The following is a 27,500-nucleotide window of genomic DNA, read 5'->3' as shown; positions in this document are numbered from 1 at the left end:
CGAGGTCACCGAAAGATAGATCTATTTTCTGTGGCATTGATTATACGTTGTACAGAAAACTCGATTGCGCCGGAGTTTTTCACTTGTTTCGTATAGAATGTACGTTTCTACATTTATATTTTCTCTCTCTCTCTCTCTCTCTCTCTCTCTCTCTCTCTCTCCTCAAAGCGCCAAGAGAATGTATACGCAAGGCTGTGTAGCTCTGAGCTTTCCAGTTACAGTAAGAGACGTTCTAACTTCATGTACATGTACAAGGGGCGCCTAGATTATAGGGCCTAAGCAATTTGTAGCCTTCCGCAGTGTAATGTAAATTGATTCTCTCTCTCTCTCTCTCTCTCTCTCTCTCTCTCTCTCTCTCCACGCCATTCAACCCTATTTTTGCATAATTTTATAAGCTGATAGAATGAATCTCTCTCTCTCTCTCTCTCTCTCTCTCTCTCTCTCTCTCTGAATAGTATTCAACTCATTTCTCTCATAATTTCATAGGCTGAGAGAACGAGTCTCTCCCTCTTTCTCTCTCTCTCTCTGTCTAGCATTCAAATCAGTTTCTTTCATTGTTTCACAAGGTGCCAGAAAGACTCTCTCTCTCTCTCTCTCTCAAGGTATTTCTATCTGTATATCTCTCTCTCAGGGTATTTCTTCTCTCTCTCTCTCTCTCTCTCTCTCTCTCTCTCCCTTAGGCCTCTCATCTTGAGCCAATATTAATTTGAGGCTCCTTCATCATTAGAGGCATTTAATTTTTCTGTCGTCATTATGTGATTGCTTATTAGCCTGGCGTATGTCCAGCTGAGGTAATAGACCTTCCAGCAACGGCACCGGGGTGTGTTTTTGTGCTTCAGTCCTTTTTGTTTTCTTTCCCCCCACCTTTTTTTTGGGCCTAAAATGTTAAATATTTCTTACGGCGTTCAGTAATATGCACCATTTCTCGTCTATCTCATTTGACTTTCATCTCCGAAGTGGTCGTTTAGGCCTGGGTAGTAATCCGGTTTGAATAAGGTTATTAGGTTATTATTTATTGACCGCGTGTTATTATTATTATTGTTATTATTATGAGAAGTAGAAGTGGTACTGTAATTAAAATTCACCAACAAATAATAACTAGTCTATTTACAAACTTCCACAACATTTCACTTGTTTGGTTTCTCGTTGGACGAGTGGGTTGCGTGCTCGCCTACAGATTCTTTTGTCACGAGTTCGATTCCCCGCTTTGCCAACGTGGAATCAGAGGATTCTATTTCTGGTGACTAGAAATTAATTTCTCTATATAATGTGGTACGAATCCCACAATATGCTGTAGTAGGTCCCGTTGCTAGGTAACCAACTGGTTCTTAGCCACGTAAAAATATGCTTAACTTTTCCCTCTTGTTTGAAACTCACTCCAAGCTCCTGATCTCTCCACCGTTATCTATGGGTACAGATATTTCAGGGGAATGGAACAGATTCCCGAAAGCTCTGTAGAAATTTGGTTTTAAATATTCTTACCCATAAATAAGTGGATTTTCTTTCCATTTCAAGACTCATGCTACTGTGAGTAATTTATTATTATTATTATTATTATTATTATTATTATTATTATTATTATTATTATTATTATTATTATTATTATTTGTGGCACGTTTAAACTTATATACAGAGATCATTATAATAACTTTAGACCTCAAATCGAAAGAAACATTTAACACTTTTAAGAAACATCGGTTACAGAGGTGACACATAAAAAGAGCTCATTGAAAATGCTGACGTAACGAAAGGCTTCGGTAAATATTAATATTAGTAGTGGTATTTTGTTTTTTAAACAATAGCAGTCGTCTACTTCAAGAAAATACAGTAACTTCCACTCGTTGGAGAGAGAGAGAGAGAGAGAGAGAGAGAGAGAGAGAGAGAGAGAGAGAGAGAAACTAGTTAAAACTGGATCGTCGTTACTGAAAAAAATCACCTCAGAAAATGCCAACAACGAGGTCCTGTTACGTAAGGAATTGAGGTAAGGCAGATTGCGTGTGGCACTCAGTCCATAGCCTTCATGTGGCACTCATTTCATGGTCCTCATTTGCATATTAGGGGTCGTTGCGGTCGATCGCCCTAAAATGCCTGGAATTCATCGCGAAGAATAGGCTATTCATAAACCCCCATTTAACCTTCCCCGTAGGAGGAATAGTCCCGTCAGTGCACCTCATGCGGTGCGCTGTAGGTATTACTGAAAGTTCTTTACAGCGTCCCTTCGGCACATAGCTGTAACCCCTTTTATTCATCTTACCGTACCTCCGTTCATAGTCTCTTTCTTCCATCTTACTTTCTACTCTCTCCTAACAGTTGTTTCACAGTACAACTGCGAGGTTTTCCTCCTATTACACCTTCAAAACACTCTTAATTTCCGTTTCAGCGCTGAATGACCTCATAGGTCCCAGCGCTCGGCCTTTGGTCAAAAAATTATATTCCTTTCAATTTCCATTTAACTTGAGCTTTTCATTGATAGAATTAAGTTTCAATTATTTATTCTTTTGGTCTTCTTTTCCATGCAGTGATTGGGCTTCGATTATGTGTGTTGGCCATTTTTGTTTTGTTTTGAAATGGGGTTTCGATTGTACATGTTGTCCATAAAGTGTCAGTACCATTACAAGTACTTATTACAGAGAAACCATATAACATAGAGTAATGCAGTTTTTTGTAGAATGTTCTACATTTCCTCAAGTGTACATTCAGAACACTTCATTCTACAAAAACACTGCATTACTCTATCTTATATGGTTTCTCAGCAATATTTTGTAATGGTACTGGGACTTTATGGATACCATGTATATTGTTTTTGTGATCTTTTCCATGTTGTTACTGCGACGTGATTACATATTCCTTTGGCGATCATGTCTTTGTAATGATTGAATTCTTAGTGCATGTTTTTACAATATGCATATATATTTTTTTTCGTGGCGATGTTTTCCATGTTGTGATAGAGTTTCAGTTATAGTAGATAAACATCAACCATAAGCCAGTCACGGGGCTGGAAACTCTCAGTCTCCCTCGAGAGTTCATAAAGGCAGGATGTATGTTCCAACTCTCCTGAGGGATACTTTTGAAAGACGTATCCCTCAGGAGAGGTGGAACACATCCTGCCTATGTGAACTCTCGATAGAGACTGAGAGTTTCCAGCCCTGTGATTGGCTTATCAACAGTCAATCAGGAGCGTCGTAAGGAATTGGCCTAGGCATCGGATGCACCGGTGATGTGAATCTACTATAGTAGATATTGTCTAGTTCTTTTACTCCTTGTATATTAGGTATTGATTACACATTCTATTGGCGATCTTTTCATTTACAGTTACATTTTATTTCAGTGATCGTTTCATGTTGTAATTGGTTCAGTTAGTAGATACTGTCTTGATCTTTTCCGTGTTGTGATTAGGCATATAGTAATTACACATTCTCTTGGCGATCTTTTCACTTGTTATTTCTGTGATCGTTTCACGTTGTAATTGGGTTTCAATTAAATGTTTTTGCGATCTTCATGTTATTGCATTCCGATTCCAGATGATCTCGATGGTCGTTTCATGCTGTGGTTGAATTTCGATTACAGTTTCTTTTTGTGTTAGTTTCTATGTTGTGACCGTGTTACTTTTACATATCATTTTTGGCGATCTTGTGTTGTATTTGGATTGCGAGTTCTTGCTTTGTTGATCTTTTTCTTGTTGTGAGTTGGATTCGATTTTATATATCATTTTGGGAATAAGCAAATCGTGAGAGACTGTGGAAAAGCCCCTTTCGTAATTGGTCTCCAACAATTTATTCATATGTATTCGATTAATCATACATTTTTAAGTATGTGAATCAGCTTTATGCAACTAGTTTTAATTTGAATTGAGAATGAGGACTGTTTAAATGTTGGACGTAATTTATCGTTAGTGGATTGGCAGTGAATAACGTTACTTTCACTTTTCTGTAATGTATTGTGTATCTCATTTTTGAAGATATTTTTCGCTTCCAATACCAAGACACTGCTTATATTTTGGTGTTTTAGTTTCGTATTTAGTTTTCTGTGAAATAAATCTATTGTGCTGCTTTGTCTGTCCATCCGCACTTTTTTCTGTCCGCCCTCAGATCTTACAAATTACTGAGGCTAGAGAGCTGCAATTTGGTATGTGGATCATCCACCCTTCAGTCATCAAATATATCTAATTGCAGCCCTCTATCCTCAGTAGTTTATATGTTATTTGTTTAAGATAAAGTTAGTCATACTCGTGCTTCTGGGAACGATATAGGACAGGCCTCCACCGGGCTGTGGTTAAAATTTTGTGGGCCGCGGCTCACACAGCATTATATCGAGACCACCGAGAAATAGATCTATTTTCGGTGGCCTTCATTATACGCTTTAGCGCATTTACAGAAAACTCGATTGCGCCGAAGTAACTTCGGCTCATCTTTTATTTGTTTTAAGTTTGATCTGATGTATATTTTAATTTAACATGATATTGCTTAAGTAGGAATGTATATTTTTTAACGTCTAATTAATGGAACTTTGGAAGTTTTACTTACTTATACATATATTTATTCTTACTGTGTCTCCACACTCCGTATAAGGTTACATTACTATCATTCGTATTCTTAGTCTGACTGATTTCTGTTATTCATATTTGTAACGGTAAGATTTCACATTCAGTGAAGATTTACACTGTCATTGCTCATACTTATTCATACAGAGGATTATTTCTTAATTTCTTGTTATTAGAATTCCACACTCAATGAAATTAAGATGTTATTGTATATATATATATATATATATATATATATATATATATATATATACTATATATATTATATATATATATACATACATCCATATTCTTATTGATTGTTATTGCTCGTATTCTGTATCTTGATTATATTATTCTACATTCTGTATGAAATTGTATTGCCTCTGCTTAACGTACATTCTTAATTTCTTCTGTTCTTTAACCTTGAGTAACTTTCCCAGTTGAGAACACCGAGTTTGAATATTGCTAGCCCAATAGGACCATGATAAGGAAACGATAATTCCTAAGAGTCACCTATGTTCTAGTTTCGTTTTTCCTTTTTCAATAAATGGTTCCATTGTCTCGGCATTTGGAAAATGCAATGTTTTTTGGAAATAAATTTCCGTATAACATTTTTAAGTATTTATAATTTTTTGTTTGATAACCGTTTTTTTAATATGAAGAATTTTGATAATTGCCAGAACAAGAAGATAAAGTAAGCGATTCATCCACATTGAGATTAAAATTAGATTGATAATTTTGAAATAGATGCATAATGCTTACAACTCTCTCTCTCTCTCTCTCTCTCTCTCTCTCTCTCTCTCTCTCTCTCTCTCTCTCTCTCTCTCAGTATTGATTTCGGTAATACGTATCTAGCACCGTTGGCATATCTCCACCAGTGCGAATGTTTAGTTTCGTGAACTTGTTTTCCGTAAGTTAAGGCTAGGATAGAAACCAGGTCAACATTAAGCTCTAGAGGTCACGTTGTTTACTTATGGACACCATTTTTCGTTTCCTGTCGGTCACCCATTCATGTACCGATCATACTCATGAGTATACTTAACTTCAGGGTGCTTTTTGTTGCCCTAGATAGGGTTCTATTTATTCGCATCAAAACGGGTCACGTGCCAGATTACCTTCAAGTGAAGCAAGAAGGGTGTTAATTATATACCCATGCAAATAAAAGTAGTACATATTTAAACGGGACATGGCATTAGGTATTGATGGACTGAGCGACTGTGTGATTGATTATGGTTTCGGGGAGAGAGAGAGAGAGAGAGAGAGAGAGAGAGAGAGAGAGGAGAAAAGGGTAGAACTCCTAAAACGAGTCGGAAGGAACGCAACCAAAATTCTCTCTCTCTCTCTCACTTACTTTTTGTGAAGAAACCATTTATCTGATATCTATCTCGCAACGCCTAATTGAACATTGCTTGGAGCTGTGTGAGGGGGTGTGAATTCCTTGTAATTGATTTTCACCTTATATATATATATATATATATATATATATATATATATATAATATATATATATATATATACATACATACATACACACATACATATATATATAATATAGATATATATATATATATATATATATATATATATAGTATATATAAAGTGTCGATAGTCTAGTCACTTTGTCATAAGTGGCTGTAGTCTAATTGTCTTGTTTTAAATGGCCGTAGTCTAATTACTTTATTTTAAGTAGCCATAGTCTAATTGTATTGTTTTAAGTGCCCTTAGTCTAATTATCTTGTTTTAAACGCTTGTAGTTAATTGTCTTGTTCTAGGAGGCCATAGTCTAATAGTCTTGTTTTAAGTGACCGTAGTCTAGATATCTTATTTTAAGTGGCCGTAGCCTAATTATCTTGTTTTAAGCGGCTGTTTCCAATTATTATTGTAGGGTTGCATTTGGGTTTAGTTTATTTTGTTTTTCAAGGGGCCTCAGTCTTATTTATTATTTTTGCATTTCAGTAGGAGTCTTAGCCTAATGGTTTTGGTTTCCTAACTTATTTTGTTTTAAAAACTTTGTGGTATGTTTTTAAATGTAAGTTGTAAACGGAACTCAATTTATACTGCTACAACGTTAGTCATTACATATGTATATATTCGCTTCCCGCTTGCATATTTGCATGCAAGGAAGAATGCACGGTCTCTCTCTCTCTCTCTCTCTCTCTCGTCTCTCTCTCTCTCTCTCTCTCATGGTCAGCAATATATATTTTTTTCTTCTTTTTAGACGTAAGCGTACGATCATGCATGCCAGATTGCTTGCACAAGCAGAAAAATGCAAGGACACGAGAGAATGCTGTCTTTTGTTGACGCATGAAGGCTCCTTATCACTCAACTTTATAAGGACTGAGAGGAGAGAGAGAGAGAGAGAGAGAGAGAGAGAGAGAGAGAGAGAGAGAGAGAGAGAGAGAGAGAGAGAGAGAGAGAGAGAGAGGGCTTAGTTAAACCGATATACGATTGTCATTGATATACGTTGCTATTTTAATTAAGAGAAAGTTCACTTTATTCATCTGTAAGTTTATTAAAAGAGAGAGAGGAAGAGAGAAATTTCACTTTATTCATCTGTAAATTTATTAAAGAGAGAGAGAGAGAGAGAGAGAGAGAGAGAGAGAGAGAGAGAGAGAGACTAGCTAGCTTAGTTAAATTGATATTCCATTGTCATAAGTATACGTTGCCATTGTATTAAGAGAAATATTCGTTTTATTCAGCTCTAAATATAACTATATATAAGAGAGAGAGAGAGAGAGAGAGAGAGAGAGAGAGAGAGAGAAATTTAGGTGAATACATATAAGATCATAATTTGATGTAGGTCATTGTTGTACTAAGAAAGAAATCGCACTGCGCATCAATAAATTCATGAATTAATGTACTTCTGGGCTGACTTTTATTCGATCTCGGACCGACCTTATCAATTGGCAGTCATCTCTGGTAATTGGTATATTCGGAAGGCAATGTTACGCAACGAACATTGCCGTTAAAATAAAAGATTGAGTCATTTTTATTGAGTGTGCGCCCTCTCCAAGGTGTTAATCCCCCCCCTCCTCCCCCCTTTTTTATTTGCAAGTTTTGATGTCGATGGGGTACACGTTTTTTTTCGGGGGTTATTGAGAATTTTTTTTTGCTGTTTTATATGTTTGTTTATTTATTTATTTTCCTCATTTTTTAATTTTAGTTTCCCACAAATTTTGTAAGCGTTCTCGATTAAAAAATTGACATTCATAGCCAGATTTCGGTTATGAGAGAGAGAAGAGAGAGAGAGAGAGGAGAAGGAGAAGAGCGAGAGAGAGAGGAGAGAGAGAGAGAGAGAGAGAGGAGAGAGAGAGAGAGAAAGAGTAGGTGGTTAAAGCAAGTTGAATGCAATTGTAGCCACATTGCATCAATGTGTCGTGAATACATCGTTACATGCATAACTATCAATTGGAGCATTGCGAACGACCTTTGCTGTTGACCTCCCTTCAACTTGGCGCCCCGTGCTGTGCCAATAGTGTCCTTTAGGCTTGAACTCCCACTGGGTATCAAAGGGAAAGTCGACCATGCCATCCAAGTGACATGCTTCCCCGGTGATCGTCAGGAACCTGTTTTGATCTGGGACCTTGCCTCAAACCATCGGACTCGCCCTCTTCACTGGGGGTCCGATGGGCCCCTGTCAGTAGGGGCATGAAGAATGGGCACTGAGGGTCAACGGTGATTGTACAGGAGAAACGCAGGTGCCAAACGATCAGGAGAAGTCCCTGAGGTGTTGCAGTTATGTGGTTGTGTTCGGGTCACACGCTACTTTGTGCGTGGATTTGAACGTTCGTCGATGGAAAGGGGTTTTCCTCTTGTTTTTTTTACATCATAATTGAAAAGTGTCATTGAAGGTTTTTTTTTTTGCTTCCTTCGTTGTTGCCTCAGTTACGTTGATAATGGTTGAGCTTAATGCGTGGTTCATTATCAACATTGCTGCGGGGTATACTGGTATTTCGATATATTAAACGGCACTTTTCGTCGATGCTGTGACCATAACATTAATTGTGGTCGCTTTGTATTTATTTTGTTTGTGGAGAGAAATTGATCGTTCCGTTACAGTGAACATTTCATTCATTGTTGATAGCTAATATAACTATTATTCACACTTGAAATGGAGCTAATATAACTATATTATTCACACCTGAAATGGAGCTAATATAACTATATTATTCACACCTGAAATGGAGCTAATATAACTATATTATTCACACCTGAAATGGAGCTAATATAACTATATTATTGAAGTGAATCAGACCTTAGTTTCTTCATTTAGAGAACATGAAGAGGAAGAAGAAGAAAAAGAAGGAAGGTATTAAGATGCAGAAAAAGCTCCTTGTGTTTCTAACGTCCGAACCCGGGCTGCCCTCGCAAGAAACCCCAATTTTACGTAACCAGAACAAGTTTTTGTTTTTGTGAATCGGTAGTGAGGTTGCGGGTCATCATCGTATAACCTCTCGGCGTCCAAATTTGGGTTGCCAAGTTCATCTCCGGATTAACCAGAATTCTGATTGCTAGATGGCCGGCAGCCAAGAGCTTTCACGTCGCTCGGGATGAAAGAGAGCGCTCGGGCAGCCATGGTGACTTGAGCTCATCTTTCCATTGGCGAATCGTGTGAGCAAAAACCACCGGCTTCATATAAATTTTCTCTCTATATTTTTTCGTTGCCGAGATCAAGTCAAATGTTCTTTAAAGCTGTATTTTCCACCTGCAAATTTTTACCTATGAATGAGAAGGCAGCAATTTAATTTAGATTTAATGCGAATGAATATATATATATATATATATATATATATGTATATATATATATATATATATATATATATATATATATATATATATATATATATATATATAAAATATGCGCTTGTGTGCGTTTGATGTGAGTGTGTTCATATAGGAGCAAACCTTAGTTGTGCATCGCTCGTGGTCTGATGCAGAGTTATGAAAACTGTATTTACTTATGCATCTTGCAAGCAGTTTCACATTTGTCTATTAAACACACACACACACACACACACACACACACATATATATATATATATATATATATATATATATATATATATATATATATATATATATTCATTCTCCATTCTAACTGCAACCTACGAAGGTATATTAATTACTAAGTACACAATTTACTGTTTAGGCAACAGGCCTGGATCGTGTGCCGTGTGTATGGTTGTATAAAACGCACCAGGCTTTAGTAAGCATTTTAATGAAACTCGTGTGCAATTGTTAATCATTATGCGTCAAATATGAGAATCCTTTGTATTTCAGTTGTAATTCAGATGAAATTGTTGGCTTAACCTGTTCGTCCACTGATTTTTCATCAACCGTTTTTTTTTTCAGGGAGAAATCAAGTTGTGACGTCCATCAGGAGAGAGAGAGAGAGAGAGAGAGAGAGAGAGAGAGAGAGAGAGAGAGAGAGAGAGATTATCAAAGAAATAAACAGAAAATGGAATAAATGATAACATAATAGATTGCTGTGAGCGAAATGCTGAATATTTTGACATGCTTTAAAATGCGTAGACGAACTCGATGTCGGCTGATTAGCTATATATTTTGTAATTTTCTTTTTCCTATTTTTCATCCCATTACCTAAGAGTCTCATTTGCAAGTAAATGTTCTTTCTTTTTAATTTGTCTTTTTGCACCACTCGGAGTTGATGGTTATTTAAACTTGGACATTTATATAAAAGTTCAGATACCAAATGAATGCGGTTTTTTCCAAATATGGTTAAAATTGGTCTAGGATGGTCAAACAAGTTTAATAAGTAAAATGTACTAGTTTTTAAGTGAAATCCGGCTATTTACTGCTTAATTGTGCTTTAATCTGACTTTACTGTGGATTCAAATACTGGGAGACTAACATTATAATAAGGTAATTTAATACTTTAATGAATTTGACTATTTTAAATTCATCCAGTTTATTAAATATAGGCATATTTCAGAACTTCTGGCGTAAATAGACATTTTGTGACGATGCGTAAATAGACATTTTGTGACGATAAAATTAAAATTCAGCGTGTAACCGCAGTTCAAACATGTGATTTTGAGTGGCTAAAACCTTTTAGATCATTCTCAATGCTGCTTAGTTAATTATTACCACTGCTACTGCTATTAATACTATTACTACTTCTACTGATGACGCTAATGCTGGTACTTTTGTTACTGTTATTGCAACAATTACGTTCCACCCAATTTGTCAATGGAGAAAGCGACGTAAGTGAACTTCCCGTGGCAAACATTTGTCATTGGGCGGCCAATTACTTATTGAAGGTTAATGAATCACTGACATTGTAACCCAATTCCAGTAGCGCCGCCTCGGGCACTCAAGTCCCACCCAACCGTGAGGTTGAGAGTTCAGATTTTTTCACGATTCGTTATTCTCCTGTCGTTTTTTTTAGTAGAGGTTTCAGATTGTGGTGCGCCATTGAATTTTCTTCACTTACTCTGCGGTAGAAATGTTGGAATGATTAGATGATAGATATCGGATTTTGGTGACTTAAAAGCACCTCGTCGCTTGTCTAGCCATCCTGGTTTCCCCAGATATCCCCTGGGAAGAGAAGCATTCTGTAGAATAGCGGATTCTGTAGTCCCTTTGGAAGCAGATTCCTTCCAGAATCGGGACCTTCTGCCATACTGGGGACCCTCGGCTCCCTCTGGAATCCCTGAACGGCGGGTTCCTATATCGATTTTGATTTGGTTTGTTATTAGCAAAAGAACTGTGGACTCAGGGCTTCCCTCGGAAGCACCAGGAGAGGTCCCTTTGTCGAACCACGAATCCTAGGCTCCCTCCAGAATGGTACCCCTCTGCTAAATAGGGGACCCTAGGCTCCTTCTATAATTCCCGGAGGAGAGCTTAAGATCTGTGAACTCAGGGCTTCCATGGGAAGCACCAGAAGGGGTTCACCTTTGTCGAACCATGAATCGTAGGCTTCCTCAGGAATCGGGCCCCTCTGCCAAACATGGGACCGTAGTCTCCCTTTGAAATTCCCGGAGGAGAGCCTCTTATATTAATTTTGATTCAGTTTAATATTAGGAGAAGAATTGCAACTTGCCTGCTATTTCATTAGGCTCCCTGAAGACACTACCTAGTCTTCATTCTATTACCCAGAAACTGAGGCTGAAATTGAGGTCCACTCTAAGTCCTCAGATCCTATGAGATTCAAAATGGTTTCATGTTTGGATTGATGAGTTGACCGAGTGCTTTTAAGGAATTGCTGGGTTGCTTGCAGATTTGCAGTATCAAAGTAAATTGAATATAAAATTACAGTTAATCTTATGGGGATTACGGTCCAGGAAGCCTTGGGTCCCCATTTCAGTTGAGTGCCAAGTGGTATTTCATCATAGCTTCCCTTAGATGCTAGGGGTTATATCAAGGTTAGGGAAAACACTGACATAGTTTTAATCATCATTATGAGAAAGTGTTAATTGTTTTGTTCAACTATCTTTTGATATTGATGTGAGATTATTATTATTATTATTATTATTATTATTATTATTATTATTATTATTATTATTATTATTATTATTACTACTACCGACGTCAAATGATGGCCAGGGAGATGGCCGAAACATCGGAGAAGATACAGTAATAATAAGTAAATACTATATCAACCACTTTGTAGCTGGAGATTACCATCTACAATCCCGTTGTAGTCTCCAAATAGAGATTATAATACAACAAGAATAAAATACATTATTATTATTATTATTATTATTATTATTATTATTATTATTATTATTATTATTATTATATAATATCGTAATTATAATAAAACAAATGAAAATGATTGCAACGACTTTGCTGCGAAATTACCCACAGGAACCTGACGACTAGTCATTTATTGTGAATGAGGTCATCTTTGATGATTGCATCATTACAGCTCAGAAAGTCATTGCCAGAGATATCAGATCCTGTTGCCTAAATTGCTTTCAATGTCAGTGGTGATGCTGGATTAAACTGCGATGTCTGATTGATGACAGTAGTTTATCACGTTGTTAGTCGTCGGTAAAAGTGAGATTGATAAGTGAATATCTATGTTGGTCTTCAAGTAAAATGCTAATATGCTTATTTGCGCGTCCTTACGCGGATTTGCCTTTAAAGGATGCTGTTACAGATTTCAAATCTGAACTAGTTTTTAGCCGGAATTTTAGATGAACATGTAATCTTTATAAACATACAGATAATAAATTTTGTTAATGTTATTCATATATGCACATACATTTAAAATACCTAACAACATTTATAAGCTTTAGATACTAAAAATGACCAGCAGAAAATAATGGATAAAACGGAAAATAATTAGCCATTAAAATAGCGATAAAAAAAGCTATTTAATAAGGGGGATGAAAGTTTGCTTATAAAAATCTTGTTCACTTAAAATATTTCACCAATAAAATTTCTCTCATTACAACAGACACTCGTTACCTTGAACTCACAGAAGAATTAATTTTGTCAGGAAACATCAGAGCTTAAGAACAAATTTATATCTCGTTTCTGTGGACGCAATTGAAATAGAAATGAAGTTCTAAATATAAGAAAAGATACGGTACTGTCGTCCCTTGTCAATTCTAAAAATCCATAATATATATATATATATATATATATATACATATATATATATATATATATATATATATATATATGTATAATAATATATATATATATATATATATATATATATAATATATATACATACATAAATATATATATATATATATATATATATATATATATATATATATATATATATAACCTTTTTTCCTTTATTTTTCTTTACAATTTTTGTGTGTGTACATTTTATTGGCTTGCGCCAAAGGAATGTCCGCTCAGTATCAATTATTCAATTATGATAAAAAAAAAAAACCTTGACACTCCTCTAGTAAAAGTGACTTGATTACTAGTTCTTAAATTTCCAGATACACTGATAGTAATTCACTTATTTTCTTAAACATTTTATTTCGTTTCCTTACAGGAGAATTAGCATCAATAATAAATCTTCAGTATGGCGCAACGGCGAGAATTGAATCATAGTGTCCCCAAGTGAAATGATTTCCTTTTAAGACCTGCTATTGCGAAGTAGGTTCTATAATTGACATTTTCTCTCTCCTCCCCTCTCTCTCTCTCTCTCTCTCTCTCTCTCTCTCTCGTCTCTCTCTCTCTCCTCTCTCTCGTCTCCGGCTCTCTCTCTCTCTCTCTCTCTCTCTCTCTCTCTCTCTCTTCTTTCAAGAAAGTTATCAACGGCTGTCTTATGTTTTCCATTGGAAATTAATATTTTTCCAAGATCACCATTTGGCATCTCGTATAAATAAGGTTTTATGTTATTGATGCGACCCACTGTCATTTTTGTATGATCAAGTTTATATACATATATATATATATATATATATATATATATATATATATATATATATATATATATATATATAATATTTGTTTTAAATCACGAAGAAATAAAGAACGTGACGATTATCCGAACAAAGTTACAGCCACGAAGGAAAATTGAAACACTGGAGATGCTAAGACTTTCGTCTTATTACCAAGACATAGTCACAGCAACTAAAGATATACAAAAGCAAGGGCTTGTATAAATGGTGGGTACAAGTCATAAGGGGAAAAAAAAAAGGTCGGGAGGTCACAGAACGGTGAACAGATTAAAGTCGGAATCTACCTATTGGTAATCTTTTTCTATTCTGTATTTCAATTCCTTTTGGAACATGTTTTATGGACGGGTCAAAAGAAAATAATCCTTGACTTGCATTAAAATTATTCACTGAATAGAAATATATATATACATATAGAATATATATATAAAATATATATATATATATATATACATTGAATAGAATGGATTTTTCATTCTTAACCAGTTTTTTTTATATTGTTTCATTTTTTCTAATTATTTTCTTAGTAAACATGAAGCAATATCAAAAAAGCTAGTTAACAATGAAAGAGCCATTCTATTCAAGTGAGTGTTGTATAAATATATATATATATATATATATATATATATATATATATATATATATATCCAAACCAATTATATATATTATATATATATATAATATATATATATATATATATATATATATATATATATATATATATATATATATATCCAAACCACTGGTTTAAGGGAAGCCAGTATTTTGAAGCCGATTCTTGTGGAAGACACTTATTCTCTTCTATAAATAGAAAAAAAAAGAAACTAAAGATTGTGTCGCGTTTTGGAAGACACTTGTTCTCCCTCAGAAATAAAAAAAAATAAGATAAAAAAATGAATAGGAAAGTAAAGACTGTGTCGTGTGAATAACCAACCACTTAGTAGTTCGCCCCCTCCAAAAAAAAAGCAGTTCCCCTCGCACGCCTCGTCATTTATTGGGGGGTTCCATTTATTCCCCGCGAGATAAGAGCTATGCATTGCCCCTGTCGTACAACGCGTCCGTATCTCGTATCTGACATTTTCGCCAAACTCGGTGTCCGATCCATGAATCTTCCCTTTGCCTACGTGTTGAAGCGATGTCAGGAGAAGACGACGATAATTTAGTCTTGTGTTCTATTTCGTGTTAAAGGTTGTCGGCCGATATTTGTATCGCAGCTGGTTTTTCTGATGCAAAAGTACATTTACAAAAATCCAGGGTGCGTGTGTGTACTATATATGTATATATATATATATATATATATATATATATATATATATATATATATATATATATATATATATATATATATATATATATATATATATATATATATATATATAATGTTCTGTTACAACAGAATTCCATCTCATTCATTACCTACCTGAAGAGAGAGACAGCAGTCTTTGAAATGTAGTGCTCTCTTTCTATATTTTGGCATTTTTATGGACTCTTTCTATTATATATATATATACATATATATATATATATATATATATATATATATATATTTATGTGTATGTATGTATGTATGTAATTATTTGAAAGAGAGAAATACGTCTCGAATGTTCTTAGGCAAATGAAAAGTCATCGCTGAAATATGTAGTTTTGTTAGTCTTTTGCTTCGCGTCACTTGCCTTTACATGAAGCCTGTATCTTCCCTGACTAAATCCAACCTCTCCTATTATACCTTGTCTGTCCTATTAACTTGAATTGGAGTCCAGATTTTGTGATTATATAGAGTCTGCTAAACAAACTCTACTGTTGTTTAGTCATATCCCCATCCTAGGAGAGCTCTTAATCAGCTCAGTGGACTGGTGAAACTGAAATATACTTAATTTTAACGACGCCAATTTATTGTATAACTTTATCAACTTCATCATCATAGCCTCTAACGCTGCGACACAAAAGCCTCTATTTGGTATGATGAAATTTAATCATTTTTTAGTAAAAAAGACGCCTTTTGATGCTATATTATCATGAAAGGTTCATATGACGAAATATTTTCTTATGAAAGTATTCAAGTTTGTACTGCAAGTATAGTATTCAGTTTCCCTGAAGGTCTTTCATTGTGAAATTGTTTTATAAGTTGGAATTTTTTTTCTGTTTTGAAAGTATATTGTATGATGAAATGTTTCATTTTTCCGAAAAGCCTCCTTTCTTATAAATGAGCATTTAAACCATCCAATTTCTTAGATGATGATTATGCTCTAAATTGATTTTATACTAAGGAAAATATTTTGGTTAGGTTACATTTTATTTTCTTTCTAAATGATCCTCCTTCCTTAATTTCAGTGGATATTCCTGTCTATAGTATATTGTGCAACATAAGTTTTTTTTAATTCTTTAATGTATTACAAAACTTACCGGACGGAACATTTCCCTTTCTGTTGAAGCAAGCCTCCTCCTCCTCCTCCTTTCGAAGCGACACCACAAGCATTCAATTTATCGAATAGTGTCTCGCTGTAAAACCTTCTCCTTGGTCATGAAACCTTTTATTCAGATTTTTGACTCCGTGTAAATCTCCTCCATCAGATTCGCGCCGCAAGTATTCAATTTTCCCGATGTTCTCTGCATAATGGACCATGACAGATGACGGTGTGCAGTGCTAGGAAGTTTCCGTTATTTATATTATTATTACGACCACCGACGATGTAATCGGGAATTTCGTTCAATTTTCCGCTTCAGATCACCGACTACCTTCTGCTTATAAGGACGGTTGAACTTTGCTCTCTCTCTCTCTCTCTCTCTCTCTCTCTCTCTCTCTCTCTCTCTCTATGTAAGTTGCCTGCAGTAGGTGTCTGTTTGTATATACATTCTGGCATTCTGGTGAGAGTATGTGGATGTAACGCACTGATGTACGCTCTCCTCTCTCTCTCTCTCTCTCTCTCTCTCTCTCTCTGTATGTCTGTATTTTTTGGTGTTTCTCTGCTTTCAGTGCGCTCCAACGACCCCCTCCCCCTTCCCCTTTCTCCCGGTAATTGCCATAGCTAAATTTTGGTTTGAACAATTTGATCATAACGCAGTGATGGACGCCTCACTTCTCTCTCTCTCTCTCTCTCTCTCTCTCTCTCTCTCTATCCCGCTTTTTGAGAGGTTAATTCACAGATGTAACTCTTCTTTTCATCACTTACAGAGCGATATGGTTGTATCTTACGATAACTTGATTATTTCTTCTTATTGCCAGACTTCGTGAATTTTCTTCGTTTGCCTGCGACCCCTTCTGTATATTGATCCTCCAGATGGAAAATACTACAACTTCGTCAGTAAAAATCCGGGTGTGATCGTATTCATATATAATATATTAACAGAATGACACTGATTCCTTGAAATATATTAGAATACATAAATTTTATTAGGAATATAGTGCGTTCGCTTTCCGATGGGTCGAGATTTGAAAGCAAAGCTTCGTAAGTCATTTAATTTTAACGTGGTGTTTGCTATTGTCATTGAAATGCTCATTCCTTATTGAACTTATAGTACAATCTGTTCGTTTACATTTTTTTGCTGTGGCCAGAAGAACCGGCTACGTATGAACCTGGCAGAACCGCCCTGACGAACCCCAAAAACAGGCAACAATCGAAGCTCAATGTGCGCATCGTAACCTAAGGCGCAGCGTTGTACCGGACTTGGCGATGGGTTGGTTGTTATTATGTGGTGGTGTGGTGGGGTGAAGGGGAGAAGGTAGTGGCAGGGGTGGAGGTAAGGTGGGGAGAAGGGTCAGCCTTGCCCTCCCTGGTCCCCTGCCCCATCTGTATATTAATAATAGGAATGTCAATATTGGCAGCCGGTTTTCGTACGTAACTGGCTTGTCTGGTCAGTTTTAGCATGCAAAGGTGTAATTCTTCTCTCGAAAGCGTTTAACCTTTCTCATTCGGTGTGCAGATCATATTTTCCATTCACGGAGACGTGGAAGGTAAAGCTTAGAAAATATATAGAGGATATTCGCTTGAATATGAGGAGGATTTAACTTTACACGTGTTTAGGAATCAGCTGCACAAGATATGTACAGTCGGTAGCTTCTAATCTTGGCGATGTTGAGGGTTTAATTCTTGAAAACTGAGACTGTATGATGATCTGGATTATCACTTAATTTATCAGGCGAAGTTTATATAGCTTGAATATTTAGAGCTTATGGTATTTTGGAATTTTCACGTGATGCATCAACCAGAGAATTTTAGCTTGTTGTCCATTACTCAAGGTTCTTTGCAGCGTCCCTTCGGCCCCTAGCCTTGCGCAACCCCTTTCATGCCTTTTACTGTACCTTCGTTCATATTCTTCCTTCCATCTTACTTTCCACCCTCTTCTAAGAATTTTTTTCACAGTAATCTACGCGGTTTTCCCCATGTTACAACATTTGAACTTCTTACTCTCAGTTTGCCTTTCAACGCTGAATGGCCTTATAGGTCCCAGCGCTTTGTCGTCAGCCTAGATTGCATATTCTATCTCTCTATCTCTAACTTGCTTTCTGAAGGTGCCCAAGGTTTAAATATAGAAAATATAGACAGAGTGATATTTTTGATTTTTCCAGTAATGAAATGGCAAATTATGTATACTTGTAGCCTGAATGGATTCAAAGCTTGATTATTGAAAATTAATCAGAATAGTATTTTGGATTTGTCACTAGATGTATCTGACAATGACAAACTCTTAAAAGTGTGCAGATTTGGGCTTGAAAAATATGGAAGAAAGCTTGAAAAGTGTGGAAATCATGGCTGTAGAGATTTGAATATATTTGAATAAGACACCTGAATCACAGATGTGCTCAAGAAGCTCTTTCGAATGATATGTTCTGAGATAGAAAGTAGAAACTGGAACAGCTTAGAGATAAAGTAGGTGGGTAGGAGTGAAGCTAGTCAGAAATAAAGGAAAAAGATGAAGTATAAGAAGAACCTTTATACTTGCTGTTAAATTAAGAAGAAACTAGTGCAGATGCAAAGAATCGTTAAATCGGCTGATGTGTGGCCTGCTTAGCACACCCAGTCTTCTTTTCACGCTACAAAGTATGAATGATTTCCATCAAATAGTAAATGAAAAGAAAGATAAGATGTACCAGGAAAATGTGTTGAAATAACACGAAAGCTCTTGGTACTCCTTCATTTATTTTTGCTGTGGCCTTAGCTAAATATATTGTCACGCGGTATTTAGTGACATATAAGCATCTATATATTTATATATGAAAAAAAAAGGTATACAGGGAGAGGATCCTGTAACTTTACACGTATGGAAGTTGTAGCTCCAACGGCGATATGGCTGTTTACAGACATTACCTCTGGATCCTGAGCTGTAGGAAATGGCCGTGAGGTGACTGTTACTGAGACTTTGTGGTTTAGAAATGGCAGCTGGTGTGCTGGTGCAGGTGCTGGTAGCTGTGAGGCTGGTCTTCTTGTACACGAGATTTTGTTTATTTATATCTTTTCGCGAGTCATTTTTGTTTATATTTTTATTCGCTGTAGGGTCAGTGTCGCTGTTATAATGTTATTTTTTTCTATTTATATATTCTTTGACTTACTGCTGTTCGTATTTAGTGCTTTAGTGTAGAACCCCAAACTGTTTTTTTCTTGTTTTTTTTTTTTCTTTTTTTTTAAAATGAAATAGACCCCGTGTAATGTGACGTACCCATTAAGCAATACTTTACAATGAAAGAAATTATTCATTCATGTCCTCTAAAACTAACGCTATTTATGATAAATGAAATTTCTCTATGAGAAGTTTTTGTGTGCTTCATAAACAGTAGTTGTGGTTTGTTTTAGAAAACTGCAGTTCGTCGTTTTGTTTAAAAAGAAACTAGTCTATCAAAGAAATGATTTCCATTGAAGAATCAAGACAATATGGAACCTTTTATGTTCCGAAATAGATTATTCAGTTGGGCGTTCAGTGAATTGAACCCGTTATTAAAGGTAAGTTCACACGGTCGAACAATGTCCGATGGACAAACATTGTTACCATATCATAGGCGAAGCAGGATGACGTTATAAGCGTTGAAACGATGGAAGTAGATCTGGCAACAAACTGTGGTACCAGATGAGGTTGTATACCACTGTTTTTACTCTGCTCACTAGTACTAAGCTCAGAACTACTATTCCTTATACTGCAAATAAAAGCAATATAAAATGGAGTGAAATAAAAGATTCTTTTAAAAACGACGGTCCCGACTGGGGAATAAGCTTAGACTCCGACTAAAAATTAACTAGTGAACGATTACTGGGATAGAATAAGAAAAAGAAAATATATTTATTTCCATATTTTTCCTTATACTGTTTATTTATATTTATAGATTCGGATAAAAGAAAATTTTCTTTTATTTTTATTTTTATATATTGTTTATTTCACTTTAAATTCTTCAATTTTCTTTTGCCCGTGGCCCACCTGATAAATAAGCCCATGGCCCACAGTCTGAAGACCACTGATAGGGAAGCTTTCTTGACGATGGAACATTCTTACTATTTATTGAGCAACTAGTCGTTAATAATTCCTCTATAATTATGTAACATTTTCTAGTATCTTTCAATGGTAATATATAAAATAATTAGGCTTCGTAGTACCCCCATAGGAGGTTAGTGCCGTCAGTGTACTTCATGCGGTGCACTGTAGGCAATACTTCAGGTTGTTTGCAACGTCCCTCCTTCCCCTGAATGCAACCTCTTTCATTCTTTCTTGTGTACCTCCATTCATATTCTCTTTCTTTCATCTTACTTTCCACCCTCTCCTAATAATTGTTTCATTGTGCAAATGCTTTGAGGTTTTCCGCCTGTTACGCCTTTCAAACCTATTTACTGTCAATTTCCATTTCAGTACTGAGTGACCTCATGGGTCGCAGCGCTTGGCCTGCGGCCTAAATTCCATATTCTAATCTCTATGCTTCGTTGCATGTTTCAAAATATGTCTCTTTCCGGGACACATCGTTGTAAGTTCGGGTGAAATGATGTTTCTCCTGAATTTTTTCTGTTGGTGTAGTTTCCTCTTCACTGTGTATCTTGTCTGCCCCTGGACGAAACAATGTATTTCACATCACATTTAAGCGCCTCAGTGGTGTGGTTGGTATGGTGTTGGCGTCCCACCCCGGTGGTTGCGATTCTCGGCCATTACATTGAAGAGTGAGAGATGCGTATTGCTGGTGATAGAAGTTCACTCTCGACGTGGTTCGGAAATCACGTAAAGCCGTGTCCCGTTGCTGAATAACCACTGGTTCCATGCAACGTAAAAACACTATGCAAAACAAAACAAAACACATCACGTTTCCCGTCGGTTTTATTGCATAATGGAAGATCTGTTTATATTTCACCCATTTCCGTTACTATAACGCAGCGAAGACCATTTTGGCGTTTGTCCCAAGAACTAAAAAGATGAGAAAACTTTATGTTCTCATTCAAGAAGCAATTAAAGGCATATCTGTTCCATAAAGACTATGAATCATGACCGATACCTATTATTAAGGGCGGGGAGGGGGTGGGGGAAGGGGTGCATGACTGACCGAATAAAGGTCGATGAGAGTGTCTCCACAAATGAAGAAAATTTCTGTGAACCTAATATTATTTTGCGGTTATTAGTTTTTTTTTCCTTTCTGTCTATTTCTTTTTTAACGTTTTTTTATTTGTAGGTTTGTTGGCACTTGTGGCTTTCGAGGGAAGCTTGACCAGAATGCTTTGATTTCAGGAGCACTTTCATAGTCCTTGGCTGTTTTTTTCCTTTTTTTTTTTTCCCTCAAGCGGTGGAATTTGCGGTTGATGTTACTGCTTTCCCGTCTTGGTTCCGATTCGGTTTTGACAATTAGACACACGGGCTTTGTTTTGTGGGGAAACGTGTGACTTCCCACGATGGGGCTCACTAAAGTTGTGAAGGTTTTATCAGTAGAAAAATTTAGAATTCTTCAAAATATGTAAAATTTTCTAGTCTAAAAACATTCGTAAGTACGAACGTAGTTGCTTCTTTACACAAATACAATGTCCAGGTCTGCAGTGTATTTCTGTTAAACGTTTTATCAGCAAATAATTAAGAATTATCTGAAGAATTTAATCTTTGTAACCAAGAGTCGCTTTCTTACCTACTTACCTACATACGTAGTTAATTCACTGAACTAATATATGAAATACGCAAGCGTTGTACCTTCAACCAAAAGGGCATTGCAATGCACGCATATCAGATTTATCTGAAGAAATCAGTCAAACGCTTTATTAGCAAACAAATAAGAATTGTCTTAAGAATTTAATCGTTGTAACCAAGAGTCGCTTTCTTACCTACTTACTTACCTACATACGTATATACGTACTTAGATAATTCACTGAACTAATATATCAAATACGCATGCGTTGTACCTACGACAAAAAGGGCATTGCATGCAGGCATATCAGATTTATCTGAAGAAATCAGTTCTGTAGTTTCTTGCAATATTCATATATCCTTCCGAGTCATACAAATAAAAGCAGTCGCTACAGCTTAGCTATACATAAAATACATAAAATACATGAAATCCATTTATTACAAACACGCATGCAACCTACTTCCAAGAGGCCAGTGCCTGCTATTATTGCATGGCATTTACCATATTGTGAACCTTTTACAAGCACTTTTAATATCCATTGCGGCGAACCAGCTCCTCGTAAACGACCCCACCAGCTCTCTGGCCTCCGGGGGGAGATGTTGGCCCTGGGGGAAAAGTCGAGGGCGGAAGTGGTCAAGACTGGCATTTTGGTAAATCACGTGATCGCTATAATTGCCTCCGACGCCGTGCGGCTCAAAGGGCTTCGGTGGAAGGTTCATTTGCTTAATAATAGTTGGTGTCCTTGTAGTCATTCGTGTGATTGGCCTTAATGACACGTTTAGGGATTAATGTCATAGGTGTTTTTTTGGAGAATAGACATGGTGTCCATAAAGTCTCAGTACCATTACAAGTATTTCTTGCTCAGAAACTATTCAACATAGAGTAAATAAAGCAGTTTATTGTAGAATGAAGTGCTCTGAATGTAAACTTGAGGAAATGTAGAACAATCTACAAGAAACTGCATTACTCTATGGTACATGGTGTCCTTGTAGTCATTCGTGTGATTGGCCTTAATGACACGTTCAGGGATTAATGTCATAGGTGTTTTTTGGAGAATAGACATGGTGTCCATAAAGTCCCAGTACCATTACAAGTATTTCTTGCTCAGAAACTATTCAACATAGAGTAAAGCAGTTTATTGTAGAATGAAGTGCTCTGAATGTAAACTTGAGGAAATGTAGAACAATCTACAAGAAACTGCATTACTCTATGGTACATGGTTTCTGAGCAATAAATACTTGTAATGGTACTGGGACTTAATGGACATCTTGTATTACTCGTACGTATGGGTATATATTCGTATGCGTTTTGTAAATGGTAATTAATTTCATTTTTGAGGATACAGTTGAAAAATGTTTTAATAAATCTGTTTCTTTTATCGATATGGTTAATTGATATCACAGCAGAGAGGAGGAATACGCGTAAATGATGCAGAGTGGAATTGCTGGCACCAATGCTGTATTTTGTTCTGGAGGTCGCAGGGCTGACCTGGTGATGGTAGAAATAATTGGAAGGGTGGGAAGAAAAAGTTCCTTTTTAGTTTCCTGTAAACGAAAACTATTGAGATGGCTATTTGTCTGTCCGTCCGCACTTTTTCTGTCCGCCCTCAGGTCTTAAAAACTACTGGGGCTAGAGGGCTGCAAATTGGTATGTCGATCATCCACCTTCCGGTCATCAAACACACCAAATTGTAGCCCTCTAGCCTCAATAGTTTTTATTTTTATTTTATTTAAGATTATAAGTCAGCCATGATCATGTGTCTGGCACGGGCGCCAACAACACATACCACCACCGGGTCGTTGGTGAAAGTTTCATGGGCCTTGGCCTTGAGAGTTTCATGATACATGGCTGAGAGTTTCTTACAGTATTATACGCTCTATAGAAAACTCGATTGCGCTGAAGAAACTTTGGCGCATTTTTTACTTCTTTTTTTTTCTTTAGAATACTTTGTGATCGCTTACATCAAGAAAGATCGAAAGAGAAGTTATTGGACGTATTGCTACATAAAGAGATTCATAGAAAGGGGAATTCTTTGGGTCAGTAAAGGGCTGTAGAGAAGAAGAACTGGGACTAAAGTGGTTGACTGGACAGAAAACTATAAATGAGCAGAAATTTCACAAGATAAAAGATAGGATCGCAGCACCAGCAAGTTATAGTAAAATCTAAGTAGTACGTGTCAGGGGTATGACTTTTCGTTCTGTTAGGAATCTGTGTGATTTATATTAAGTACACTTTTTTTTAGGATTTAATCAACAGGTTGTAGGATTATATCTACAGTATGTCAGAGGCCTTTAGTTCTCTTATGTGTATACATATATAGGACTACTCTACATTATTTTTTTTAAATTTATACATATTCGTATACTGTACGTTATTTCAACCTTTGTTTGATAGCGTTTCTCCGATGAACATCCTAGTAGTTTTTCGATAAATAGTCACGGACATATACAATGCTTGTTGTGTGGAGATAGACAAGTAGATAGTTCGGTTCATTTCAGCTTTGTTTCATATCTCAGATACATATTTTGGATACAAAAGTCAGAAGGAAACACATAAAAGCCACTAAAGGCAACTATGAAATAATACTAGACATAACTACAAATAAACTATGCAATAATACAATACATAACTATAGATCAACTAAGTACTACACACACGACACAATTCCCTCATCTGCTTAGCATTATTTTGAACAAAACAAACACTTGCTAAAATAGCATCTTTTATCATTATACAATAACGAATCTGTATGATAAAATGTTCTTAAAATATTGTAGATGGATAGAGAGACCGTGAAAAGAACACAAATGATAATAAAAGTCGATTCCATTTGACATAAATGAAAGGGAGGCCATTTGTTATAGCTGAAGTAGTGACGCAAACTTCTTTGTGGATTGAAATGTATCAGATTCTTATTAACTGATTCAAATGATGGACATTTGAATGGAAAATGCCCTGTCACGAAGCATTTAGAAAGACTTCGGTTATCTGGAACGAAATGAGATTTCTCTCTCTCTCTCTCTCTCTCTTCTCTCTCTCTCTCTCTCTCTCTCTCAGAATAGATTTACTGAGTTTTTTTCATTTATATTCCATATGGCTTGACTTGGGTTGAATAGGCATATTAATGAGATTTAAAGTCAGTAACCTTAGGTGAAATATTGATGAAAACAATCTATTTAATTTTGTGCTAATAGAGAGGCCTTCTTGTTATTATTATTCTCAACTAGTATTCGTAGTTGTAACAGTGGTAATAGCACCAACAATAGTAGTTTAATTACTGTAGTTTAATTGTTAGCATTCCGCGTCCGTAGATAATGAACGTTAGTGCAAAAAAGAAAAAAAAATATTCATAAAATGTTCATTAAGGTTTGGGAGGGGGAACTTTCCTCCCTGACTCTCTCCCTCCCTCCCTTCTCCCTCTTTCAGAATACTCTGAAAAAGGAAGGGAGGTCCCTTTCCCTACCCCCAAAGCTAAAGGAATTATTTTTTCAATCGTGCAATAGGTTTGTATACGTACCGTTTATATATGTCTAGTTATTAAGGAAATAAACCTGGGAAACTGAGCTTGTGTTTGAACTGAGGTAACGATTGTCTTTAGGTGATCCTGTCAGACCATATTTCTGCAATAACTAATCATTATTATTCTCTGTGATAGTAATAATCGTGCTCATAACATCATCATCCTCCGTAATAATAAAAAAAGATTGTGAATTGTTGAATCAGCTGTGATTAGAAAGAGGTAAACCTGAACACGTTTACCAACGAATGTAATGACCACTTTTATTTCACATTTTCGTTGTATCTTCCCAGAACCTTCCGCCGCCAACCCAACCCCCCTCCCTACCCCGACCCTCCTCCCAGAGCCCCTCAGTAGGTCACTCATTCACGCCAAAATCGTGCCAGCGAATAGTCTGCTTTCTCATCCGTGAGCGGCACACGAACGCCAACGGCCTTCGAATTCGTGATGACCGTTCACGCATCGAAGGAGAAATTTGGAATGTTCCGACAGAGGCTCGATTTAACAGGTCACTGGCCATGGGTGGGAGTTGATTAGGAGAGAGAGAGAGAGAGAGAGAGAGAGAGAGAGAAGAGAGAGAGAGAGAGAGAGAGAGAGGTGTTTTCCTGTTTAACAAGATGGTTTTAGTTTTTTTAGGCGATTGTTGGCCATTCCTTAGTTATTTTGTTCTTATGAAAATTGAAATGACTATATATATATATAATATATATATATATATATATATATATATATATATATATATATAAATAGCAGCTCAGTGAAATAAATATATAGGAGCTTCGTCAAATGATTTTTTAGTCATTCCATCTTCTTTCTCTAAAACGTTTATGGGGACGCGGTTGGGTGTTTGGGTTGTTCTCTCTATCTTTACCTTTGTTTGTTTTTACTTTGATCCTTTTAATTCTTAAGTCTATTTTAATATTTGTGAGTTCCTTTGTTTTTATCATTGAATGTTATTTATGTGTCTCTTTGCTCTTTCACAGAGTGATGTTGCACAGACGTTTCATGTGCGAAACGTTTCGTTGATAATAAACTCGATTCCTTTTTACTGTTTGTATCATGGACACCTTCTGAAGCTCCTATATTTATATATATATATATATATATATATATATATATATAATATATCTATAAGATATATACATATATAGTATTATATAATATATATATATATATATATAATATATATATATATAATATATATATATATATATATATATATATATATATATATATATATATATATATAGTGTGTGTGTGTGTGTGTATTTGTGGAGAATAGAGAGAGAGAGAGAGAGAGAGAGAGAGAGAGAGCCTTGATAGTACGAAGAATGTAACGTTTTTTTTTCGTTTTCTATGCAACAAAGTTGCCTTATCTTTTTACAGAGTCCTTTGCCCGTTCTCCCAGGTATTTTGTACCACGGAGTTTGAAAGTGTTTGTTCAGAGAGAGAGAGAGGCGACGAGAGAAGAGAGATTGACGAGAGAGGAACGAGAGAGAGAGAGGAGAGAGAGAGAGAGAGGTGAGGGTGGCATGTTGCTTAGCTGTTTACACGTTACTACCTTAAGGATCTGCACTCCATCATAGACGCTGTCAAAGGAACTGATACTTTTAATACCCTTGGCTGGTTAATCCCAATACTTGAGAGGGCAGGGAAAAAGGGCCTGAGGTCTTATTAGGGGTACTTTGGACGGTGTGTAATTTGACCTCATAAGAATCACGTATTTCATCTAATCGTTCGCATCTGCGGTAGAGGTGTTGGTATTCAGGCTAAAGAGCTCTCTTTTAAGTATTCATTAGTCCTTCAGCCTGCCTCAGATCTGGGACGTTTCACTTCCTTGGTTTACTTAGAGTCATGGTTTGTTGTTTTCCGAGGTTATATATGTATGTATATATATACGTATATACTATATAATATATATTATATAATGTATATTCTATATATATATATACATATACTATATATGTTTTTTTTTTTAATGTATATATAACGT

Source organism: Macrobrachium nipponense, chromosome 15, assembly GCF_015104395.2.
Source record: "Macrobrachium nipponense isolate FS-2020 chromosome 15, ASM1510439v2, whole genome shotgun sequence".
Lineage (NCBI taxonomy): Eukaryota > Metazoa > Arthropoda > Malacostraca > Decapoda > Palaemonidae > Macrobrachium > Macrobrachium nipponense.
The sequence above is the reverse complement of the archived record's forward strand: the minus strand, read 5'-3'. Positions refer to the sequence as shown.